The sequence below is a fragment of the Alligator mississippiensis genome, chromosome 1 (assembly GCF_030867095.1).
Source record: "Alligator mississippiensis isolate rAllMis1 chromosome 1, rAllMis1, whole genome shotgun sequence".
NCBI classification, from domain to species: Eukaryota; Metazoa; Chordata; order Crocodylia; family Alligatoridae; genus Alligator; species Alligator mississippiensis.
This window is the reverse complement of record NC_081824.1, coordinates 5060242-5087101: the sequence shown is the minus strand read 5'-3', so window position 1 is coordinate 5087101 and position 26860 is coordinate 5060242. Positions and strand designations below refer to the sequence as shown.

At 44.0% G+C, this 26860-nt stretch overlaps 1 protein-coding gene across 11 annotated transcripts in view; it reads left to right on the top strand.

Moving 5' to 3' along the window:
- Positions 1-26860, top strand: part of NCOA1 (nuclear receptor coactivator 1) — a 280613-nt gene that overhangs the window by 18960 nt on the left and 234793 nt on the right. Inside the window, exon 1 of one of the 11 annotated variants that reach the window (XM_059728276.1) lies at positions 19513-19644. The exons of the other annotated variants lie outside the window; for them this stretch is intronic. The gene's annotated coding sequence lies outside the window, so the exon portion shown is untranslated. Of the gene's footprint in view, positions 1-19512; positions 19645-26860 lie in introns of those variants that run through there. 11 annotated transcript variants of the gene reach the window in all.

Sequence of the window (26860 nt, the reverse complement as noted above, 5' to 3'; positions counted from 1 at the left end):
CAGCATAAATAATTCCAAGGTACATTGAACAAAGACCAAAGTATATTTTTTGGTGTAGCCTCTGCCTCTTTTTTAGAACAATAGCGTTGCTCACGGCAGAGCCGTTTAATTGGAGAATGTGAAATAATGCAGAAGTTTATTTAAGAAAAGCACTGAAAGTTTTTATAATCGACCAGTCGAGATGGCAGCAGACCTCACCCCTTTCACTCATCTTTATGGCTTATTTTAAGCACAGATATTGTGACCTTTGGTTTTGGTAATATAATACAGTCATTGTAATGGTGTTAAATGCACCTAGGGGATTAAGGTGCAATATCCTGTGTCAGAAGGGTATCATAAAAGAGGTGTATAATAAGAGTGAGGTATACTGTTTCTGCCAGTGTTTTCAAACTACTCGCTGCCTAAGGTAAGGCTGCTGTCGCTTGTAGTCAGCAGATCATTTATCAACATATGATATGACAGTTCTGATTGAAATGTCTTAAAAAGCCCCCTGTAGTAGCCCAATTAGGGCTGCTACGCAGTTGTTACTTGGCAGTTGTTTTAGTGTTTGTGATGATGATCGACCCTGGTGGTCCATATGTACCCCTGACAGAAGTGTGGGGGTCCTGTCCTTTCTTTTTCCTATACATGTTGGCACTGTGAGGGTTGCTGCGTATGCCAGAAACCATGTGAAGTTGATTGCAGGACCTGCGTAGTGTCGGTTAAATGTCATTCCTACTCCAAATCCACTGAATGTTCATGTATTGTCTCATACAATGCAACTTTATTTGGTGCAGATTGTAACCAGAGAATGCTATTGAAGAGCTGTGATTTGTTGTACCTGATCTCAAACTGAGAAAATAACCCTGCATTTTTAGGGAAATATTTGGCACAGCGGGAACTCTCAACGAGGGGTCGGGGAACGCACAATCCTGCCGTCAGATGATGAATCATACTGGTGGGCCTGCGAACACAGCCCTCCTTAGCACCGAGATCAGAGCTCCTCGTTCAGCTGTCTGGTGCTTCATGCCTTGCCTAACCTTGCCCATTTGCTTCAGGCAGAACAGGTGAATTTAGCACACGCTACCCAAGGGCCGAGTAACTGGAAATCATGGCAGCAGGGTAGACGTTGAGACGGCTCCTGTCCTCACCTCATTTCCAGCAGCCGCTTGCTATTGGGACCATAACTGAATTTGGGGGGGCTTGCACAGTTAAGCTTTCAGCTGTCCTGCTGCTCTAGTCCCCGCTTTGCTTTTCTCTCCCAGTTAACTTAATCTTTGTGCGGATGTAAGCCCCAGCTCGGCCCTTTATTCAGGACAGTGTGGCAGTGCTGCCGTCCTCGACCTCCTTGAGCGATGGTTGAGGGGGAAGTGGCAGAGCTGCGTCCTAGACTGAAACAGCAACGTGACAAGAAATCGACAAAACAACGTTTTTTCGAAGGGCTGGAATGCCGCCCCCCCCCCATAACTCGGTTTGCTGGGTTGCCCTTTCAAACCGCACGGGATAGATTAGGCTTTTGTCAAGTTTCCCAATTACCCAATTAGTGTGTATTCCTGCAGAATTTTATTTTTTTTTCCCCATGTGAACTTTTAAAACCGTTTAGGTAAAAACCACTTTGTAATAACTAGCAATTCAGAGACACTTCAGTGTACTGGTGCGAACACGTTCTCGACAGAAAAATGCCATGAAAACCTGCATAGACTTCTGATGCCGAAGTCCACGTTAGGCAGGGCAGTGAACATAAGGAGCTTCAAGACTGAGAATCTCAGCTTCTGTGGCTCCTGAGTCATCGTAACATGTGGTGTGTCCTATATAATCAACGTGAATATTTTACACCTTGTGTTACCAAGGTAATAGAGCTTTATCAGCCTGTCAGAAGTCTGGTTCCGCAATAGGCTGTGAAAAGATCAGCTTTTAATTTGCCTATTGTATCCTGAGAAAGGCCAAGGTGATGGATAATGTGCGTTTTTAAAAGAAAATTAATTACCCGCATTGTTATCAGTGTAGGATGTTATCACTGGAGTTATGTACAGAAGTTTTATAGTAAATGGCTTGTTCTGTAAGTAATGCAAAACCGCGTTTTGTCGTTCTGATTGTGGGATGAGGTGAAATTGTATAACTCGCTGAAAAATAACTGTAGCAGCATAGAAAACTTGAAATACTTTTGAAATCATCTTGTTTTTTTACCTTTTATGTACTCATTTTTTTTTTGTAAAGCACGCATCCCTAAGCAAGAGAAACTTCTACAGATACTGAGTATATACCATATATTGCTATAATGCATGTAAAACGAATGGCTAAAAACCTGAAGTTTGACAGATTTGCTCATCCCTTCTCAACCAACTTCAAGTCACAAAATGACAAATCACCTGCCAAAATAACTTCTTCCCTATGATTGCTGTATAATCCCCAACAACCCCTTAAACAACTTACTGGGGAGAAAAAACAGACTCACTTCACCATCTGCCTTGAAGGGGAAGACTTCAGGCAAAGGGAGAGTGAGCTTCTGAGATAACAAGGCCTCCATAAAGCCTTGTACAGACATTCAGTTTCTCCTGGGAGAGCCAGTGCTGTCCCAGGAGAAACCATGAGTGTGCAGATTTTCACGCTTTTTCTCCCAGGGTAAAAATGACCACTCTAGGAGAAAAATACCCTGGAAACAACCAAGGTTCGATCACTCCCACGAGTATTTCTCATGGTCCAGTGAAGGTCTGTACATGCCATTGCTGCTCTCAGAGGAGAACATAGTCCTTCACCTTTTCCCCCTCCTCCCCCCAAGGAGACTGTGTGTTGCTCCCTGGACTCTGCTGCCCCAGATCACTCCACCTTTGCAGTCCCCACATTGTACTGCAGGGAAACAGTAGGGCTGTGCGAAGCTTCACTCGCTGATTTGATTTGGCAGAGATTCGGCTCGATTCGGCGGCCGAATCTGTGAATCCAAACAGAATTAGGAGACCCTTTCATCTCTACAAATCAAATCGGAACCCTCTGAATCGATTCTGAGAGATTTGGAAAGATTTGATGATTTGGACGTAGACACAGTTTTAATGTTTTTTCCCCGTGCCTCAAGGTACCAGGCGGCTCGTGAATGCTGAGACGCTGGGGTGGATGGAGCATCCCATGGGGGCACGGGGGGCTCCCCAGCGTGTTCAGCAGTGGACCTGGAAGTGGACCAGAAGCCAAATTGCTGATTCTCTGAATCGGCATCGAATCTTCAGATTTGGATTTGGCCGAATCAAATCGGGACAGCTGTCGGAATCAATGAATTGAATCGCTGTCCCCAATTTGGGACGAATCCGAATCAAGTATGGCCCATTTCGCACACCCCTAGGAAACAGGCTGAGCACGGGCAGTCTGGGTCAGCCGGTCAGAGCTGTCATATGCACTACTGCCGTCTTTGCCAGACACACTCGGGAGGCCTGGAGAGCACGCTGAGAGACATGCACTGGACCAACCCCCCAGGTGCACGGTGTCATCGCTGCAACCTCTCCACTCTTCAGGGCCTCAGTATTCGAATGTCTGTACACATGGCTCTGGGTAAGTTTCTCTGCCTGGAGAGCAAACCTGGGAGAACTGTCTTGGATTATTTGAATGTGTGCATGCCACTGGTATTGTCTTGGCAGCAGAGATTGGAAGGCTTCTCTAGGGTCACTTAAGAGACCTTCAAACCCTCCTCCATTGTATAGCAGCGAGTGTTAGCTTCTACGTATTGGTTGAGTGAAACTATTGGGAGTATTACACCCTGTGCAGAAAAGTAGTCCCTTGCACAGTGAGAGAGGATGCCATTGAAAATAACATTAAAGTCCATTTAAAAACTAATAGGTGAATTCATGGCTCTGTCAAGCACTTGGCATAATGCTGGTGTTAATAACAATTTTTAATTGGAAGCTAGTGTAACCCATTGAGTGCTGGTTGCATGTACTCATCAAGAAGTAGCACTTGAGCAGGCAGATATGATTCTGCACCAATTTAGGCAATTCTGCACCAATTTGATGTGGAGTAGCTTGAGAGAGTCCAGAGAAGAGCCACTTGTATGATTAGAGGCCTGAAGAGCGAGCCATACGAAGAAAGGCTGACAGATATGGGACTGTTCAGCTTAGAACAGAGAAGACTTTGGGGGGATTTGGTGGCAGCTTACAAATATATCAGGGGCTAGGAGAGCAGCTATTCATGAAGTGCCCCAGGGGAAAACCAGGAGCAATAGTCATAAACTCCTAGAAGAAGGTTTCAGACTGGATATAAGGGAAAAACTTCACGGTTCGTGTGACCAGACTCTGGAATAGACTCCCAACGGGGTGGTGCAGGCGCCTACCCTGGAGATCTTCAGTAGGAGACTGGATGCACACCTTGCTGGGGTTATTTGACCCTCGCAGTCTTTCCTGCCCTGAGCAGGGGGTTGGATCCCATGATCTCACGAGGTCCCTTCCAGTCCTCAACTTCTGTGAATCTGTAAAATATGCCCAGGATTGTAGGCGTGTGAGTGACCTTAAATTCCAGCTTTGTGTAGAGTAAATGCACTAATGCACTTGGCCAGAGGTATTGAAACTATGCTTAATGCCAGTGAAGCTTGCATCCAAATGCAGGCGTCCACCCTTCCTGCCAAGTATAGATGGTGTGGGGACTATCTGACAATCCTGGACTCTGAACGACTCCCAAACTGGGGTTGGTAACAAAAAGCAAGGATCCTTGTTCCTCGGATCGGGAAGGCCGATGTGCTTTCTGCATTCCTCTTGCTTTCCGTCAGACTACCAACACCAACCAGTTTTTGCCTCTGTCTCACCTGGTTTTTTGCCAGTTAGCTCCAGCCTCAGCTAGACGCACCGAGTAAGACTCAACTGCACTGACATATGGTAGATAAGGAGGAGACAGCCATAGGCTGACAGAAAACACTAGCCTACGCAGCCTCATTATGAGGCCTTTTGAGATGGTTGCAGGTGTGATGCAATAGGACATTTTGGTTTCTGCGGGACAGCAATAGCCCAGTGCTATTTTTTTTGTGAGCTCTCTTAAAGAGGAATAGGATAAGCCATTAAAGACCAGGTTCACATTTGTCGTGTTTTGCTGTTATATAGTTATTGCAGTTTATATTATATCAACAAAATGTTTCTAGTGTGCGCTTGTTGGCATAATTTATTCCAGCCTCCTTCTGTCCCCCTCTCCAAAGTAGACTAAGCCGTCTTGGCTGAATTGCAGTGTTTGTCACTATAACTGCATCTACCCTCTTGGCTTCTGGTAATTTATTTGATGAGCGATCCCGATCCCGACCCGTATAGCTGTGCTGGCAAAAGTTTGTAGTGAACCCTGTTCCCTGTTCGATACTGCAGATTTGCATGCTGCCTTCCAGATATTTCCGAGCCTCAGAAATGTGGATGAGCTTGTTTTTTTGCATTATCGCTGAGAGGTAGGGAAGCAGTATTTCCATTTTCGAGATGACGAAACTGAGTCGGAGGCATTAAGTTCGCACACCCAAGGTCTTGCAGTTGGTTGGTGGCAGAGGTTGGGAAGGAACCCAGGTGTGTTGAGACTGTAATCTGCTGCTTCAACCATGCGATTGGCCTTAGTCTCTAAAGGAAAGCTCCTGTTATTACCCAGGTCTCTGATAAGTGCTGGAAGCACTTAATATATGTTCAGTTGACTTAGGAGCAAGTTGAGAAAATTAGAATCATTTAAGGAAAATTAGTTCACTTTCCATAATGCCATGCTCATACACTTTTAACAGTTTTTAAATGGTTAATTTCTAACACAAATGAAGGAATGGGTTCATTCTGTCATCAGCGTGTTTCCAATCCATTTTCAGTTGTCTTTCAGCTTAATTTTGAACAGATAGAAAATGAACTAAAACTGCTTTATTTCTTAAAGGAAATGGAAACTGGTTATGTGTTGAGGGGTGTTATGAAGACCCTGAACTTAAGAGTCTTTTTCAATTATGGAGATCATTTAAAAATGTTTTTCTTTCAAATAGATGTTTATCTAGTCTAATCTCCACCTGCGAGCAGAAAGAGTCATTTCCCCCCCCGTCTCCCCCCATAAATATCTTAAGTACATCAGAAAAGTTAACTAACAGGAAGCCACAGAAGAAACACAACTCATGACACAAGTCGCAAATTTGAGAGATTGGAAACTTTCAAAGCTTCAGTGGTTTAACCAGTTTCTGGGGTTTTCGTTGTTGTTTTTTTTTAAATAGGAAATAATAGGACTTAAAACAGTTTAGGAAAGCTCCTGTTCCTGGGATTGGTATCGTGTCACTTAGCATCTGTTATAGAAAGCTTGTAATAGAAATGTTTACAGTCTGTTTTAATTTGGAAACCCAGACCTAGACTTAGTAACGTTTCATTGTCCAAGGTAAAACTCATCCCTGTAGCTTTTCCTCCCCCGCCCCCCATACGGGCAAAACAATGTTTAGTATTGCTCTTATAAGAAACCCTATTTTGCGTGTTATGGTGTTAACGGTGAAGGCTCTTTTTAGGAACGAAACCGACTTCAGTTGTGGGTTTCCCAGGGGTTATTTTGGACACCGAGAGGGAAAGTATCATTTGAATGGCGAGAAGCACCTAGCCTCTGTCATTCCTAAGCAAATATCAGTTGGAGAAGTACAGAAAATGCTATCAAGCCTCTTTTAGTTGGGAAACATTAAACAGAGTCCACTTTCATACAAGCCGATGTCACTAGGTAAATGTGTTATGCTTTTATTTTTATGTAAGGTGAGCTTTTCCAGTTTCTTCCGGTCTTCCATAAGCAGACAGTCATTTTTAGTGGTTGAAATTTCTGAGAAATGACCACTGCTAGAAATGTTCCTGGGAGAGGTAGAAGTCCAGGTATTGAGCCTGCAACCCCCCTCTCGCCCTTGCTTCTTGTGCCTTCTCGGGACTGGGTTGACCCTGAGCTGGGGAAGCAGTGGCTTTGTTCCTCCCATTCCCGCGGAGGGCGGGGTGATGGGAAAGGGCTCCCTGTCCTTCCCCAGGCTGGGACGTCCAGGTTGTCTCTCAGGGGAGATCTTCCAGGTGTCGGCGTGGCAGATCTTTCTCCAAGAGGGGCATGTTTCTCTCGAGAGAAATGGATGAATCGCTGTAGCTTCTACGAAAGACGGTTGGAGACTCATCACTTGACATGATCTTGTAACAGAGGAGGTTCTGCTTAATATTCGTTTTATTTTCAGTTGGTTGCTGCGTATCAGCTCTCTTCCCTGTCTGCTGTCTTCTCACCTTGATTTTTTTTTTTTTAATTCTGTTTTTTGCATTTTCTTCCGATTTCCCATGCTCAGCAGCTCTTCCATTTAAGCGTTGTCCACTGGGGGCTCTGCGAAGCCAGGTATGTCCTTTTGCCAACATTGCTGTTTGTTGTGAAAGCAAGAGTTTGGCTCAGTGATTTTTGTGTGGATGAACTGTGCCCTGTGTTTTAGCAAGTCATGCCTTTAAAAAAAAAAAAAAAAAGAGAGAGTTTCATGGATACAGACACTCCTTCCATTCACAAATGCCTAGAAAATCGAAAGCAAGGACACTAGGTTATTTAAAAAAAATGTATAATAACATCCTTAATGCAACTTTAGTTGTTTGCTGCCTTGATTTAGCAGCTGGGAAAAAAAGAGCAGAGCCAGCCTCAGGCCAGCAGATCAGCCCCCCTGGACCACTGCAAGGGCTTTGCATGCAACAGTGATTGAGGACCATTGCAGCCGAATCCAGGCTGCTCCCCAGCCGCTGCCTGTTGTTGGCTCATCACCACCGCTCCGGGAGGGTCTGCATCCTCAGCCCATACCAGTGAATTAGCGAAAAGTTTGGCTTCAAGTGTGCTTCGTGTCCAAGGTGGATCATACTTGGTTATTTTCCTGTTGCTTGTAGCTACAAATGTGACTAGGGATTGTGGTCAGTGAAGATGCAGTTGCATGATAAACACTTGCTTGTGCTTTGGGGAAAGGGGAGGGAAAAGTGCTCTATGGGCCCAACTCATAGACATTTGCTGTGATCAGGTTGAGGGAGTGTCGCAGCCTAGCTAAAAACATTGCATCTGCTGCAGGTTTGGTAATAGGGGGCCTAGATTTGGTCTTAAACACAATCAATATGTTGCTGTTATCCAGGAGACTTTTACAAACAAGCTTATGTCCTGTCCTGGGAATCTTTTAAAAGCTCAGCAAGTGTTTTAACTTTTAAAAGGCGATCTGTCACTTTAAGTGGATGTATGTTAAGGTTGAACTCCAATCTTTTCTTGCATTCAGGTAGTGCAAGCAGAAAAGTGCCCTTGAAATATGAGCTAGCAGTTCCTTGCCTGTTCTGCTGAACCAGTTGGAGTGCCTCTATTACAGCAGAAACCTGTTAAATGGTAGCCCTGGTGCATAAATAATATCTGCAGTTTATTCTCTTCATTTTGAAATGATATCCAGGGATCTGCATGCTGCTATTTTAACTTTGCCAAATGCAGTATTATGGCAAAGAGGTTTAGTATGTCTCCACATGTGACCCTGGACAAATTTAAAATCTGATTACTTGGAAACAGACTCTGATTTCTTGGACGCCTGTTGATTTTTCTAGGCTGATCAATTTTGAAATGGAAAAAAAAAAAGTGAAAGTTTCTTAGGCATTACAGAAATAGTCTTAGTCCTTGGCAGACCCTGATATGCGAATTGCTGAACCACAGCTGGCATCTTTAATTAGGATTGTTAACATGCAAAGTCAACAATTATGCCAGTATTGCAGAGTTGACCCTAATTTATTCTGTGATTGTTGTCACTTTCTTTTCCTATTAACTCAGCTTCGGAATATTTGTTAAATCTAGGTTTTTGTCACGGATGCTCAAAATCGAGGCCATGTGCCTCTGGGCAGACTCTGTTCGAGCGAAGCACCTCGCACCCCAGCAGCCCAAATCAAAGGGGGCAGCTAAGCAGCAGAAGCAGAAATGGAGTGGAGCAGGGAGAGAAGTTGTTTGCGTATAAATACAGTACAGTTGGTGGGCAAGAAGTGGGGGCAGTTTCTACGTGAGAAAGGGATGCTGCTGTGATTTCAGTGCAGGGAGATGCAGAGAAGGAAAAGAGAGGAAGAAAGCAGGAGAGAGAAAAGGAACCAGAGGGTAAAGGTGAGCAGACTGTGAATGGAAAAGAAGGCAAAGAGAAGACAGTGACACACAGTATTGCAGCTAATTAAATCAATTTTATTTGAACATTTTGTGTTACTTTGCCCTAGAAAACCTCCCACAGCTGTTCCCTTTTTTGTCGGAAGAGAAGAATTGGTAGCATGGTGCTGTTGCAGCACAATTGCTTCCTTTGGTTGGACGGGTAGACCAGGCCTCTTTCACTTGACTGAGCTATCAAATCAGTGTTGCAATAATTACATAATTGCTCAATTGACAGAGAATACAATAGCCATGCAGATTTCCATCATTTTATAGCCAGCTATGCAAGCAAAGTCTTGCAGGCCACAGCAGTAATCAGGAGGAAGGTCTGCCGCCAGATAGTCTGTTTCTGGAGATGACCTAAGTGATGGCAGAAGACAGCTGGATGCACTGGGATATGGACACGCGTGTCTTTGGAGCCATTTCAAAAGGGCTGTTACATCCCAGTTGTTACATGCGGACAAGCTGGGACCCATACAAACGTAGTAGTATGCTCCAACTTTAACATGACTTGGTTCGGTGTTAGAGTTGGAGTAGTTTTGCTACGTTTGTATTATTCCCAGTTTGTCCACACGCAACAATTAAAACATAACGGCAGCTTCCCTTTTGAAATAGCTCCAGCTGTACGTGTCTGTACCCTAAAACAACATGCCTTCTGCCCTTCCTCCCCCTACACACCTCAAACTCCGATATTGCAACAAGGTCAATAATTTACGAACAACCGGTCACTCTGACCAGCGGTATTGATCTGGGGCTGTGCCAATTGCTGCTAATTCTGGGATTGAGTCTCTGGATTTTGCAATGGATTTCTTCTTATTTTTTGTTTGCCTGGAGGTGGGGTGAGGGGCATGAAAGATGTGTGACTTTGTTTGTTTGGCTGATGGAGGGGGTGGTCCTTGTTGCCGGTGCCTTGATGGTAGGTGCATAGGTTTCGTGGTAGTTGCAGCGTAGTTTCTCTATGGATGGCAGACTTGGCTGTGATGTCTGCTTGGGTGTATACCTACCACGTCTGTCAGTAATGGTTCAGAGACGTGGTCCACCGCCTGATGGTTGAAGACCTGCTGATCTTGGAAGTAAAGGACCACGAATTGTCACCTTCCCACTACCCCCAATTTTGTAGGCATGCTTCCTGCCAGTAGGCAAGGTGTATACCTTCCCATGGTGTATACTTCTCACGTCCATCAGTAATGGTTCAGAGACCTGGTCTACCTCCTGATGGTTGAAGACCTACTGATCTTAGGTATTTTGTAGGCATGATTCTTGCCAGTCGGCTACCAGGCCAGCCAGACCATGTAACAAGAGGTGCACATGCTTATGGATAATACTCGAGTTAGCAGAATTTTGTAGCTCGTTGTAATGGCCTATCTTTAAGCAAGAAAACGGAGCCTTTAGTCTGATTAGAAGGTTTTAGGTTACAAAGCCTTTGGCAAGTTGTAGCCTCTCTACTTCTACCTTCCCACCAGCGTAGCTGAGGGAGCAGACATACATGATTGTATCCCTCTCCAAGGATACCCAGACAAGCTGTCACAGCACAACCGTTCTGTACCATTCAGCAGCAAAACTTCCCCAACCTTAACCTTGCTTCACCCAGGGTCAAAATTAGAGTGATTTTAGCCCATTTGTGTGGCTACAGACTCATGCAGACATAGCATTTTGATTGTAACAGCTGTTCCCAAGCAGCGGGTCCTCCTCCGGTTTTCAAGTTGCTAAACTATGTTTGTCTGTACACAAAGTGGCTTATCTAGTTTCTGGCTGAGATGAGGGCTTTGAGAGCAGCATGATAGTCAGACAAAGCTTGAAGTAATTTTTGTAGGCTTGATGTGAACTAGAAATGGCAGTGTACGTCATCTCCCCTGGTAAAGGGAGTGTACCTGCTGTCTGTCATTGGGATTTGTAACTGAGGAAGGGAAAAAAGAGACATTAAGAGCAACATAGAAGAAGAAGATTCAGTCGGGAAGAGAGATGGAGAAAGGTGAGGAGCATCTCGGCAGTGGAGGTTTTGCCTTTGTGGCCAGAGCGAAGGCTCTTTGGATGGGTTTCTGCCCTATGTTAGCAGCCTTGCAGAAGCACATCTCCACTCCGACAGTAGCAGCAAAGAAATGACTTAGCTAGCACCCATCCTTAGTGACGCCTTGTTTAATTAAACTATGTAAATTCAAGGAGAGGGCTGCAACCAAAGTAAAAAAGGTAGGAGATGCAGAAGTTGCTCTTCTGATACATACATTTCTGATCAATAGCAAGGCTTTTAAATATATATTTGTATTTAATGTGGGGCTTTAATAACACTTAAATTTTTTCTGTGTTCTGACTCTTGTTTTGATGTTTTAGTTAGTCGATGCAAAAAAAGTCACCCTGGGTATAACCAATTCAGGTTGAAACTAAGAAACATCTGCTGGAATAAGGAAGTACAGTGCTCATACAGCATTAATTTTCATTTTGTAATCATTTCTTTTGACTTCACTAGAGACTACATCAATGATGTCAGCCAGAATACAGTTTATGTTCTGTCTGTCACTGAAATGATAGATGGCATTGAGCGTTGCCAGAATCATACATTGCATTGGAGATTTCAGTAAGTTGCTGATGAAATTCTGCACAAAAGAGCCAGAATTTGAGGGGCCTGTTGAACACTGGATCCAAGGGCAAAATCTTTGTTTCTTTGAAGCATTTTGAGGTCAAATACCTGGGCTTTATAATAGTAAGAACGCTTTTCTATTTGTCGCTCTTCTAATGTATTAGAACCAGTTCTGGTTGTGACACCTTCAAAACTACATCCTGACGCATTGGCACGATGACTTGAAGTGGGCCATTTTAACTGTAATGAGGCCATGAAAATTATTTGGAAAAGTCTCAAAAAGGAAAATTCAAGAAGGAAAAACAAATATGATGCCAACAGCTGTGGAAAACCAAAAATATATCATTAAATGAACAAAAGAGAAAAGGCACTACAAACTAAAGTTTTATTTATCTGTCAGGGTCTACGTTCACCACGAAAGCAAGTTGGACTCAGAGCTTCATTAAACAAAAGAGCTCATTGTTCACAGCGCCATCTTTTTAAAATGGGGGATGATGTCCAGTTTTTGTGATTTAGATGAAAAGAAAATACATATAAGAGCATTCTTTCAATGTAATAGCTTACTTTATGGCGAACAATACCAGGAGAGAATATTGTGAGACATTTCAGAGCTGGTAAGTCTGTATGAACAAGTGCTGTTAAACCAGGAGTACAAGAAACAGCGGCAGTAGATCAGGCGGGTGAAACGAGGTACAGACTTCAGGGGAAGCGAGGGCGCTGGCACGGGATGAAGAGGCGAGGATTGAAATTGGTTGAAGTCGGGGTGGTAGAACAAGACGGATCCTCAGCTGATTTAAGATGTCATAGCTCCATTAGGTTCAGCTGAGCTGTAATAATTGATACCGGTTGTGAACGTGTTCTAGCTTGTTAGGTGGGTTGTAGCGGAGATCAGTATGGGAGTAATGGGAGGTAGAGCAGAAACACGGCACTTTAAGAACATTAAGAAATGGTTAAAGACTGTGGAGGAGGTGACTGAAGTGGTTTTAGGGAAATCTGTGAAAGATCTTGAGTATATGTGTATGTTGGGCTTCAAACCAGAATAAGCAGGAAACTTTAGGATGGGGATGAGATCCTTTCTGCAGGAACAAGGAAGCAACCTGTCATTTTGTGGCTAAATTTTAAAATTTAGGAGATCTGGGACTTAAAGATGACAAATGAGAGGGGATTGCAGTTGTGACATCCCTTATGCTGTTTCAGCGATTGTTGAACTTCGATAATACAGCATGGACTTGTTTCTTCAGATCATAAATGAAGGACTTTTGGTTGGTTGGTTGATTTGTATTACAGTTTTAAGACAAAGAAATTGTCAGTTATTTTAGACTCCAATATTGGCTTTAAAAACATTTGCAAAGCTTTTTCCGTTTAGTTGTATCATAAAAAGTACAAAGACATAAATTAGTTACTTTGAAAACAGATCACTGAGGCAGGAATCAGAGCCACCTTCAAAATGCCTTGCTCAGTAGCAAACAAACATACACAAATTAAGGAGAATTTCAACAATTTTTAGCTATACATTACTAGAGATTTCTTATGGATTCAGAATTAAGCATGCCTGCTTATATTGGGACAGCCTTTACATGCCCATAAAATGATGTGAGTTTTAATTAAAGTATACCGATTCAGTATTTCCTAGCAGGTAGGATTCCTGTTTATTGAAATAGGTGCACCATTGACATGATTGTAGCTCCGGCATGTGCGGTAACAAAACATTGGAGAACAGCATGAAGGGAGCAAACATGAGTTTGGATATGGGATGAACAAAGAGTTAGTAGACCTCTTATGTTTCTAATTGATGTGCCCAAGGATTATATCAGAAGTCAGCAACTTGTGGCCTGTGAGCTAGGTCTGGCCTGCAAAGAGATCTTAGTCAGTGCAGTAATTGGTGGCGGGAGAAATGGTAACTGGGTTGCACGCAGTGGCCCACCTTCAGCCCGAGCTGCATTATTTTGACCTGCTGTTGCTGAAAGGACGCCGACCCCTGGATTATGTGGTCTGCCATATAAAGAGTTAATGAAAATTACCAGTAAAAGGGGAGCTGTCGGAGGTAAGCAATCAGCGTGCCCACTGTTCAACTCTGATGAAAAGGCCTTTTGATCCCTTATCTCGCCAGTCATCCCATCTCCCACTTGGAAGTGCACAAACTCATTCTTTTTGGAGCAAAATCTTATCTCGAGCCATTCTTTCTATCCCAAAGTGGAAACAAGTACAAGGTTAATTCTGCACAATCCATCTCCTATATTACACTTCTTGTTAACTTCTGTAGCTGCATGGGTAAGAACTGAAAAATATTTAATTATACTCCATTAAATTGACAAGAAAAGCATGCTCAGCTGCCTTTGGAAGAGTGATTTAGATGGACAAAGAGTAGCAGCCACCTTGACTTTTGAAAGATGAACTAGAAGGGAGAAGGCTGGAAATGTTATGTATCAAACCTTCCTCAAGTCCCTATTATGGCACTTCTTAAAAGGGATTGAAGTAGTGTCTTGGAGACCTAAGGAGTTTACAGCTAATGCTCAGAATTGCAGTATTTTGTGATATGCAAAATCCTCTTGGTTTGCAACAGATTGAAGAGACTAGGGAGGCTGAACACCATTCATGCTGTGAGACCTAGGACGGATAAGGATGGTCTCTTGATCAAGGCGCTGGAACTGGGCCTTGGGAGACCTGGGTTCACGTCTTTGCTTTGCCACAGCCTTCCTGCCTGCCTGTGCTTCCATTCCCCTTCTGTATAATGATGATGAGACTTCGCCACCTCTCCGTTGTGTTGTAAGGATAGACATGCTCATGAATGTGAGATGCTTCGATGTTGGGGTGAGAAGGGCCACGTCGCTATCTGGCCAGTTGGCTGGTCCTGCCAGTTCACTAGCGTTGACGTGATACTTTTTCCATCACGGTCCAGGAAATAGAAAAGTGGCAAGACTTCTTATGGGCAATACCTTTTACTGGACCACCTGCATGGTTGGGGTAGACGGAGAATTTTTGCCTCTCGCTCGTTTAAACCACTTTGAGAGCGGTGTAGAAAAGCTTGAATGCTGCTGCTCATGGCAGACCTGTTCTCTGGTTAAAGCTTCGAGGTCTTCAGGGATGACTGCTTGTGACTCTTCATTGGCACCAAATTCCTCGGGGGGGAAATTAAAGCAAAACCGAAATGCTGTCAAAGTAGCTGAAATGGTGTGGCCCTCTTCCTTGCTTCTCTTGAATGTATTTTTCCAATAAATACTTGTCCTTGCCGCAGCAGGACGTTGACGGTGCCCTCATCCTCCTGCTTTATCCGTGGCAAGGGAGCGTGTTCTCGACATTCTTGGGCCTTGTATCTAGGTGTTGTGTGACAGTGTTTCCCGTTTTATATTTTTGTGGACTAAAATGTCCATGAAATTTGGGGACTAGCCGTCCTAAGTGTAACCAGGCACAGCAACAGGTTAGACCAGGTCCCTCCCGGCCCTATTTTTTCTACAATTCTGTCTGCCATCGACGAACAATAAGGCTTGACTATAAGGGGAGACTGAGAGCTGAAATCACCTTTTCACTTGTATTTTAAAAAGGGAGATTACAAAAAAGGTCAGTCAGGAATAGTAATTTTTTTGTACCCTCTTATACAAGGAAAGCTGTTACTAGATGTGAATAAAGTAGCAGTTTTGTCTAATAAGCTCCCCCCAACATCTCTGATCAGGAACAAAAATGAACAGTGGAAACAATAACAGTTGATTAGAGAGAGGCAAGATACAGTTACAAAAAGGTCAGACAGGCTCAACAAACTTAACTTGAGGAAATAAGAAAAACAGACAGGGCAAAAGACTGGAATTGATTGATTTTAATCCTCAAGAAGGCTTTGGGTCTCTTAGATTGTCGTTTTACAGCAGTAATATGAGTGGTTATTGTCTCGGTATGATCTGTTCTTTGGATAGAAAATTGCCCGGGAGAAGGCTGAAGTGGTTATAAACGGTTACAGGACTGGTAAAAGGGGGGTGGTAAGTGCAGCGTCCCAGCAAGCAACATTTGACCTGCCAATAACCAGGTTCAAGATGTACCAAAGACTTCCAGGAGTCAGTGTTTAGAGGTCTACAGGTAAGACACAGTGTAATGGAAGATTTGTGCTGGAATGACATGTACTATGTCCAGAAGGTACCTTGAGGGAAGAGGCATGAACTAACAAGTTGGCTTGAGCAAGTTTCTCTAGAGAAATGCGAAGTAATGCCACTAGAGTTCAAAGAGCGGTGCCAGAATTATGCTTTCAGTGGTCACAGATTACAAAACACTAATCAGGGGAAGAATCTGGGGCTGACAGTTTAAGGAAACCCGATACGCTTAACTTAAAACTTGGCAGGAAAGCAAAGAAAACTCTTGGATGTATAGGTCCAAATTGGAAGAGACAATTATGGTCATTTGTAAAAACTAGGAAAGTTTTGGGGCCCTACACAGAGGATTACGGGGAGAATACAAAGAGTGTAAGAGGGCCGAGGTTTTACAGCCTCAAATGTTAAAGGGTTTAAAAAAAAAAATTCAAAAGCAAAGTTTAAGCCTAAAAGGTAAGTTTTAGAAAGATGAATGACTGATGGGAAGGGGCTGGCATAGACACCATGACCGGCTCTTCCACTTAACGTTACAAAAGCAGAGCTTAACAAAAGGATGTTTTAAAAACTTCAAAGGTTTGGCTGCACCCAGCAGAAGGATGCTGGAGAAGTCATTTGTATTGGCAGAGGCTACTCACAATAGCAGCGAAGAGCACAATCTTTTCACTGATCTTGGAATATGGTGGGAAACGGCTCAACAGCAAGCCTGCTTTTCCAGGGGAAAGGCCAGTCCGCTGTGCCGAGTCTCCGAGGTCTGTACGTTAGGGAGACTGGGGGTGAGTTCACATGAGTTCTCCCAAACTCCGTGCCTTGAAGATGTGACGCCTGCAAGAGCCGGGTCTATTTTAGGCCTGGAATGAATTCTGTGCACAATTTATGGCATGGCATGGCACACTTCCAGCTTGAGGGCTGGGAATATAGTGAAAGTTGGGTTTTTAGGGTTTTTTTGCCTGGAATTGTTGTTCTCCAGTCCCTAAATGACTTTCCTATCTCTTGTAGTCATGGGTAGGCTGGGAAGAGTAATTGTGTAGAATCGGAGCTCCTTCCTGTCTGGCAGCTCTCTGAAACTAGCATTTTTGGGGTGTTGCTTTCCCAGCTTACAGGAAAGTTCGCTGCCTTCCTTGGACATACGGTGCAGACTTGATACTAGGATTGAGGTCATCTATATCTGGGAATGCTTTGCTGGCACAGGTATACCATTGCACTGTGCTGGCATAGTGCCACTGGCGTACACCCTAGCAAAGTTGTGCTTTTCTGGAAAATGTTCCTTCCTTCTCGCCTCCCATTCCCTCCTTGGCCAAGCCGTACGGGTGAAGGTGCAGTTTTGTTGGCGTCACTGTATCTACACCAGGCCTTCCGCCAGCGCAGCTGTGACGGTTGCATTCCTGGCACACAGTAGAAACCCCTGGTGTAGGTATGGTGTGACTGGCCGAATGTTTTTCAGGTGACGGGAGGATTTTACAAACCTCAGTGAAAGATTGGACTCTCTCTCTTGCGAGTTTTGTGTTCCAGAGCTGAGACCTGGTCTTGCTTGGGGGCTGTTACCCAGATTACAACCTTGCAGGTTGGCTATTGATTGATAAAAGGGACCAAACAGGTCTGCAGCCCAACCTTTTTATTTGCTTGAAGGAAAAACAAACACTTATCCCAAACTCAGTCTGGCTACCCATGATGGCGCAACGTAGATTCTCACCTATACCGGCGTGGGAACTCAAGAGGGGGGCGGCACGAAGACTGGCCGCAGGTCTTCTTGAATTTGCTAAGCCCTCCAAACGTCCCTCTGGCCTGTACCCCATATTTATAGATGCCTGGTTCTGAGGATTTTTTTTTTTAACAACTTATGTAGAAACTTAACAAAAATTGATGATAGCAAAGCAACATCTAATACATTTTTTTACATCAATTACTGTAAGATAAAGCTTTGGTATATTTGGTTTATTTAATATATGTCTTCTCTTAGAACGTCTCTTTTCAGGCTTTGTGCTCTCCTTAGTTGTAGCTCATTATTGGGTTAGTTAGACATGCTGATGTCTGTCTTTAATTTACTTTGCTGGCCAGTGCTAGTTGTCGTGTCTGCAAAGCTTTACCCTTTGGTCACTCAGAAACAGGCTTTGGGGCCTCCTGCTGAGCCACACTTCTGCAGTTGGCCAAGGCCCCTTGAAAATGGACAAGGCTGGCAACAGGGCCTGCACTTGTGTGGCTGTGAGCCTTCGTGGCTTTCTGGTCTTACCAAAATCATATGCTTCCATACCCTTTTCTTTGCTGCAGGCATGTGTCTGAGCGCAGACACACATTTTACAAGGCCCTCAGCGAATAGAAGTGGTAGGAAAATGCAACTTGAATTTTCAGCTTTCAGGAGGCTGAATCTACTTGGATTTGGCTGGGCTGTGCATGTGCACATGTTGTATGTTGATGATATTGAAAAATCCATTTAATGAAGTGAGTAGGAATCATTCCTGAGCAAGTCATCGCTCTCACCCCTGCGGCTGCAAGGAGTCTTTGAAACGCGTTTAGAGATTAACTTGTGCTGGTTTCTTCTGGGGTTATTTTTGTTTTGGGTTTTGTTTTGTTTTTTTAGAGAAATCGTGTCGGTGCAGGTGGTTTTGTGGGGAGGTGCTGGTGGGAGTAGGGACCTCTGAAGGGTATCTGTCCACTGTCTCCAAGCTTGCTACTTTAGCGGGGGCGACTCTAGTGCGGTGATGTGAGGCACTGATGTTTTTGGCATGGTAGGTTGATTTAGTGTTTGGGTGAGTAGGTGCTGAGCAAACGGCTGCAACCCTGGATACATGTGTTGTTATTCTGGACGGTGATTTCTTTGACTTGACCTCCCTCCCTCCTTCCATCTTGCACATTTGCATGCAGGAAGAAACCTTTGAACAGCAAATTAAAGCCCAGTCTTGTTTGAAGACCTGTGTAAGGCGCATCCACTGTGTAAAGAGATGGGCAGTGGCCAAAACCTTCGGGTCAGATGTCCAAAGCTTGAGAAATGTGAATCCTGATATTGCCTGCTGGTCCCTGTCCTGCTGTTTTAATAGCCCAGATTCCCTGTTGAATGCTCCCGGCCATTGGAAATGCCCAGATTTTTTAACTTAATTTCGAAACTTGGGCCCAGGCCCTTCTATACAGACTTCTCTGCTGCTTCCTGCTTGGTATGACTTATCCGTCTTATTTTGCTGTTCCAGTCTGTAGGACTAAAGCTTCCTGAAAGCGTTATTGAAGTTGCATGCTCTTCTTTTTCGAGGCATTTTCCATGCTGATGGTAAAGCTGCCATTTGCTTTTGCAATTTGTTCAAGTTTTCTTCCTGTTAAAGCAAGCATATTCATTTGGCATAGGCTGATAAGTGCATTTTTAATTGTATGCATTGTGGATTTATAGGATGCCATTGTGTCTTAAACTAACGTTTCGAAATGGTGATTCCTTGGGGAAATGTCTGTCTTCTCTGTTCTGAAATGGATCTCTCTCGAAGGGGTTAGTTTACATAATATTTGAGCAGTAATGTTGGAGGCCTTTTGTAAATACTGTAAGATGCTTACTGAGCTAGTTGTCTTTGTTATGTAGACAAGCAGGCTTTAAATACTTTACTGCCTGTGCAAGAGCTGCGGCGTGGGTGTAGGGGAAGGGTGTGACATGTAACTCAACCCATTAGGCTCGCTGCACCTGGGGTGAAGAACTGCTGGCTCGACAGATCAGCGCTTACTAGCTTTATAGCATATTTACATCCTTTTAATACGTGAAGTCTCTTGTATGATTCAGTGTCCTCAGGTTAAAAGACAGCTTTGCTGCTGGTAGCATGACTTGGACTTCTGTTTGCTCTTTGTAGCTTTTTGGCTTCCTCTGTAAACTTGACATTGGGCGTAGGATATTGTGGGACCCGCTTCATTAATGGACATTTAGCAGACCGGCCGTGCTGTGAAATGGAGGTAAGAAAAGGAAAAATCCAGGTATTTTATGGCCTGCTTTATACAAGCATGAATTCAAGGTCTGGGCTGTTTCCTTAACACTGCTCTATGTCCACATGCCATTTGCAAAAGGAGGTCATTGGATGCTACAGCACGCTGATTTGAAGAGCTGGATTTCTCAGTTTGCTTTGTTTGCTTGTTCAGTACGGGGGGAAGGAACGACTTCCCAGCGCGTCCTTGTAGAAACTACTGATAAGCAATAGTTTGTAAGTAAATTGTGCATGGCAGGGGCTGCTGGAAAGTTCTCGTTTGGGTAATATTGACTTTAACTGTCCTGGCAGTTTTGCCTACGTCTTCTGACTCATAGTAGGAGTTTTTTTGCAGTATAATTTGTAGGATGACAGCGTTTCAAATATGACTGCTAACTTTTTCCCATCGGTTATTCCCCCCCCCCCCCCCCCAACTATTCCTAATGTTTTTGCCTCTGTGTGAGTAATTTTACAGAGGCGAAGCCTGTGTGAAAGTAATTTATTGCTGAAGATTATGGGAAATTAAATCAAGGCTAACTGCAGAGACTGGGCTTCAGAAATTAAAATCTCCAATTGCTGACTCAATTAGGATGCCTGTGGGTAATTGCTTGAGGTCCTGGCATTGATAGGGAAGAGAACCAGTTCCTTTTGTCGAATAATACTGAGCTGAAAAGCACTTATTGGCAAAATACAGTAGTTTACTTTGCTGTGCGTTATCGTGTTTATGTAACAACCATTGCCTTGTGTTTAGTTTGGTTTGGAAAGGATGGATTCTCTCGTTTTACCTGCTAAACCACTTTGCTTTCCTTGCAGCCTTGAGGCTGCACAGGGTATTTTTAAAACAGAATTGGTCATTATTTTTCACGAAGAAAAGCATGCTCTGGTACCCCATGTGCCGCTGCTGGCAGCGTTCCCAATAATATCCCACCTCTTTCAAGGGGATGGTAAATTGTCCATATAAAGCTTATTTCTGCTACATGATAACACGCAAGGTCTCCATGCAGAAGAAAATGATTTTCAAACATGTTTAATAGTGATCTAAACCATCGAGATGTTCTGTTACACGAATTAAAACAGCATCGGGGGGTGACATTAAGTAAAAACGGGGGAAGAGAATGAGTGAATGACACAAGCGTGCACTTATGGATAATAGACATAATACCGGGAAGGGATACAGGATTCTGATTGCAGAATCCTTGTTACTGGCAGCAATGCACAAGCCAGGGTGATCTTTAGATCCCAGATGACTTCACAGTTCAAACAAACCCAAAAAACCCGAAATTGGGCATTTGAAGCTGGGCAGATTTCATAGGAGCAGTTGGAAGATAGTTGTAAGGGTAAAGTCGCACTTTTGAATGCATTTTCTCTGCACACTGGTCTAAAATTCTTAGCATTTTTTGTCAAGCAAACATTGGGATCTGTTTTCCTATTGTTGCACAAGGGATTTAGCTCCCATTAGCATTAATGGATGTTAACCACATAATCTCCTGTTTCAGAGCATGTGTAGTAACAGATCCTTTCCCATCGATGCCAGGAGGATTTATCTCCGTCGGCCAAAGTAGTTCCTGCCGTTGCATGAAAGCCTTATTAAAAAAATAAAATAAAATAAAAGTCCATAGACAGAAAGGTTCCCATCCGGCACATTTGGGAGCCAGCGTGTTGTATGCGCTGTAGCATCATGGATGTAACAAAAGAAGGGTTTATAAAAATAAAGTAAGAACTGGAGCTTTCCAGCTTTATATCCAGGAAAGCTGTAGGCTGGAGGGTCTTACATTGAAGGGCACTTCAGTTTTGTATCCCGTTTGCTTAGTCAAGAAGCTTTTTCCCCCACTATATTAATGAAATAATTTACCATGACATTTTATGTCCTGGATATTGCTGTTCCCCTCAAATGAGCTTATTTTTATATTAAGCTTTCTGATCTATTATACATTAGAGAGTCAACCTGCTAATGGACCCCCTCCCCCATCCTTGCTTCTTTATTTGTTCATCGATTGACAAATGTACCTTCCTCTGTTTAAAGATAATTGAGATTTTTTACATGCATGCTTTGATTTACATCATGTTGCTAAATATCTGGCCTTCCTGATCTAGAGTTTTCAAGGGTTTAGGGTTTGCCATTTTGTGAAATGCCTTTGGGATGGTTTCCCTGCTCCTCTGCTTTGCTAGCTCAGGCTTTGTCCAGGCCTCTGATGCAGATCCTGGTGCCGAAGATGTCAGTCTCCTCCTCCCGAGTGCCGTGCTGAAAGTGGAAAAGCCCACATACCGGTGATTAACCACGCAGTCATAATGCTAAGGATCTGCTTCTGTGAGGCAAGGGGAATAGCAAAGATGTTGATCACGGTCTTTCATTCCCACTGTTGATTGTCCTGTGCCATTAAACAACAACTCCCTCTGAGACGGATAAATGCCTCGATGATGACGATGACAGCCACCGAGCACTTGAGAGCCTGGTATGAAGGCGAGGGACCTGCCCTTCCATAACAATCCAGATAACCATACTAGCAAACCACTAGAAGCAGTGTGACTTGAAGGTTAAGTTGGCTTCACCTTGCTAGCTGCACAAACAACGTGGGTTTTTTCTTGCGCTTTTGTTCAGTTTTAAGTTTAATGCATCTCGTGTTGGTTAGTGGTCTGTTAGCGCCACTGGAGAGGTGAAGGGAAGTCTGATATTAAAACCACAGAAAGAAGTGCTTTAGCAGGCAGAGGGTGAATGGGGCTTTGAAGCAACGGGGCATCCTCTTTGGTGATCGCCTTGAAAGCTTGGGGTCCCTATATGCCGCTGCTGGGAAGGCAGTATGTGAGAGTGGATAGATGGCATCTTGCGGCAGGGACAGGCAGTGGGTAGACGTTGCAGGGTTTGTTCTGATAGCTGGAGGTCCTGGCTCTTCCCAATGGACTCATTGACCTCTGCAGTTTGGAGAGCTTGTTTTTCCTGTACTGTAATGCACATCTGGGGCTTTTAAAAATGCTTCCCTCTTGTTCGACAGAAAGGAGATGGTTCATAAGTTGTGCGTGCATGGTTAATTCACAGAGAGAATCCCAAGGAGTTGTCATGAATAATACCTCTAATACTTGGTTCCCCCCACGATGCCTGCCATTTTGCCTTCTTAGTTTCATGCTGCCTGCAGTCCAGCGTTTCGATTAAACAGTCCTTCCATAATGCAGATCTAACATCTTTTTGTGAAACAGAGCTCTGTGACCCCCACCCCCCCCGCCCTCCCCCAATGAATTATTGGTGATGCTGGATTTCATTTTCATTAGCCCTGTTACTGTTTACTCAAATATTTCTTTACAAGCCAGGGTAGGAAAGATATCTTTCTTTTTTTGGGCAGAAGCATCCAGCAGTCTGGAATCATTTATATGTTCAGGCTGCTCAGGATCTCAGACATAAAATATTAATTACATTATGCTGCATGAAATTAAATGCTGAATGAGAAGCATTTCTGTAGCCTTAAAACACTGATCTGAAAAGGAGCATGCAAAACCAGTACAGATCCCCATGCTGGAGGACTATAAAACATCTGGTCGTTGAGAAGGCCTCTGCATATTTCCTCTGGTGGGGCGTGCCCGGCCCATGCAGCTCTGGTAGTGGGCTCTGGACGGGCGTGCTTCCTCCCTCCGCTCTGCCCCTCGTCTCGCTGCTCTTCGCTGGTCTAGGAGCAGTGCTATGCAAGGGGCACGCGGTCCTCTCGTGGCCCTGATTTCCCTCTACAACCAGCAACGCAGGATCAAGAGCTGCCCTGGACCTTTGGACTTCATTCTTTCTCCTTCATGCTCTGTTTCTGTTAACAGTTTAGACAATCCATAGTCATATGCACGATGAGCAAAACTGGTTTTAATTAGAATAGTTTTATTAGTGTTTTTGATTGTGTAAGATGGTTGTCTTGGAACATTAGTTATGCTCTTGAAGAAACCTTAGTAGTTGAACCAAAGGTTAAGAAACCAAGGCTTATGTGGTGTGCTGCTTGTCCTTTTGTCTTGCTGACTTTGGACACCCGTACCAGATGTTTCACCTGCCTTGGAGAGGGATGTTCTCCCTCAAGATGCTCTGCTTGCAGGGTCCTACACTGTGACCAAGGAAGGAGAAGGCACAAGGGACTTGAGGCTTCGCCTCTTCAAAAAGCAAAGACAGCCAGGCTGGTGGAAGGAAACTGAGGCATCATTGTCTTCTGAAAAGGTCCAAAAGCTGGCTTTGCCCCCCGGACACATCTGTGGTGTAAAGGTAAAGGTTCCTTCCTTAGTTTGCCCACCCTGGTTACAGGCTCTGGGAAGCTGAAGGTGCCAAAGAGGATTCGAAGTGGAAATATCCAAAACCTGCCGGTGGAGGTGATCTTGGTGTGCAGAGCCAAAGCATAAATGCATTGACGTAGTGGTTCCAGGTGCTGATAACAGTACAGTCCTTCGTCGTCTTCACGCTTCTCTTGACAGCTTTCTCGGCAAGGAAAGGAGGACCTTCAAACTGCAACAGCCCACCCGGCTTCCTCGGTGCCAGGTTTAGGCCCCATGTTGGGCTGTGATCAAGTTTTGAGGGCTGTGATCAAGTTTTTGCCAATCTCATTCTTTTCTGGGCCTTTTTCCCCCCTTCTGTTATTAGCATCTCTAACTACAGACAAGTGGATATCTGGGAATTATTTTTATAGCAGGTTGTGCGATACTCTTCTTCCTTCCTGTCTCTCATCCTATGTCTATTCAGGCCTCCCTGTCTTTAGGTCCTGTTGATCCGAAGTGCTTGCCCTTTTTGGGGTAGAGGCTATTAAAGATACTACAGGCAATCGGGGGAGCAGGGTTTTATTCAAGCCACTTCCTGGTTCTGAAGTTGGAGGCCATTTTTTGCCCTATTCTGGACCTCTAGAAGAGCATAACTTTCTTCAGAAAACTTTTATTTCTGTATGCTAACTTTATCATTCCCTCCCTTTTTCTCAGAGATTGGTTTTCAGCTCTTGGTTTGGAGGACAATTATTTCCTTATCTCAGTCAGGCACACTTATCACAAGTGCCTCCATTTCAAAGTAAGAGAGTATCGTTTTTCAGTTCAAGGGTCTTTCTTTCCAGCCTTGCTTCTGCTTCCAGAGTATTCACAAAATGTCTGTGATGGCAAACACATTTGTGATTATCCCCATTTGGACAATGGATGATCTTTACAATGTCATTGCCTGGGCAGGCACTTTTTTCAAAAGGCTGGGATTCATGATAAATTGGGGGGGAAAAAAAAAGGCACTGTTGGAACGCACTTCCAGCGTTTCCTTCAATAGGGCTGTTTTCGAGTGTCGACTGGGTAGACTGCTTCTTCCTCAGGGAAGATTTGTGAAGCAGCACTCGACTATCGGCGCTGCAACTACTGTCCTCCCCGAACCATGTTCTTAGTTAAATAAATGGGGCTTGTGGCTTCAGCAACTTACCTTGCTCTTTATGCATGTTTCCAGCTGAGAGCCCGACGGCATGCTCTGCAGATCGTCTTCCTGCGCTGTTGTGCAAGGCTGCAGCATCTATTGCGGAGGATGCGGGCAGGGAACATAGACGGCGTTTGCAACAAATGCAACAGAAAAAAATTGCTCTTATTTTTCTGTAGTCAAAAAATGAGGGGAAGCTAAGAGCTGGCATTTCCTGAGGGGTACCGGGAGTCTAAAAAGGTTGACAACCACTGCCCTAGAGATGGTGTTGCATAGAAACATTGTGGAGGGCAGGATAATTTATTGGCAATTAATAGATGTTCTACCTCATTTCCTGCACAGTCATCTAGGTGGTTAAGACATGGTATATAAAAATAGACAGGGAGGTGTCTGGTCTGCTTGACGTTACAGGGTAAGCAGTAGTTTTCGGAGAACAGTGCGCTCCCCCCAACGTAAACCGTGGCATTGCACAAAACAGCAAAGGAAGATAACTAGGTAAACCAATTCAAACATCAATCTTAAAGGAAAATTCTGCATGCTGGGATTATGCGGACATATAGACCTTTTTAATGTATTTTATTTTTTAATTAATTTAATTTAATTTATTCAAGAGTAGCAAGAGAGAGATGCTTGATCTCAGACCTCAGGTTGTCTTTTCATTGGAAAGATAAAACAGATTTTAACTGCACTTTCCAGAGTTTCCGGCCCCATTGCCTTTGCAGCTGGGATCTACGAACTGCTTCTCTAAGTCACTCTCATCACAAAGGTCGAGACTCAGTCTTCACTTCAGCACATGGGTGATGGCTCCAGCACCCTCCAAAATATGGTGGTAAACACCGAGGAAGAATGAAGTCACAGAGGCTGCAGTTGAAAGTGGAAAAGGCTTTAGGGTGGGCAAAAAAAAAAGTATACTTTTCCCTGGCTCTAATCAATACTTAATTATTTGCCATGTCTCAGAATCTCAGACTGTCACTATTTTTGGCTAAGGTGCATTTATCAGACACATCAGCCTTTCATTTTCTTGATGAAGACAAATTTGTCTTTGTCCATGAAATAGTTAAGGTTTCAACATCTACCCGCATACCAAAAGTCATCCATCTTCATGGGACTGTAACTTAGTTCTCATATAGTTAATGAAATAGCCATTCGAGCCAAAGGAAAATGTTCTTTATTTCATCTGTTAATTAAAGCAACATTCTTGGCTGCAGTCGCATCTGAGGGAAGGGTTAGCTCGTAACGGGTGCTTATGGCAGAACCAGCATTTACAGTTTCTCATAAGGAGAAAGAAGCATTAGATCCACATCCTGGATCTCTTCCTAAAATAATCACCGCTTTTTACGTTCATCAATCAATTGTGTGCTTTTCCTGAACCTCCGGCACGCACGGCTGAAGCCAAACTGCACATCTTAGATTCCAGAAGAGCTTCACCTTGCTATTTAGATACGACTAAAGAAATCAAGCACGCTTCATATTTGTTGTCTCTGATACTGAGAATCCAGAGGGGCAGGCAATATTTTTTCAGTGCGATCAGGATGGGTTAAAATCTATGCATAAGAGGCCTCTCTCAACACTGGCTTCCATCTTTTTTCTTGAGGTCTAAGGTTCCCTTCTGCTAGGGCCGGTAGCATTTGTCACACGTACCATACAGACGGTATAGCTGCTGTTAGGGACTCCATTCTCACTTTTTCTGTTCCTGGACTAAATGTCCAGATCTGAGGCTCACGTTTGTAGGGTCTTTCAGTCACTCTTTAATTAGAGCTCTTCGGGCATGTCTGCTTATCGTAGTGATGCGCTACAACGCCATACAGCATGCCGC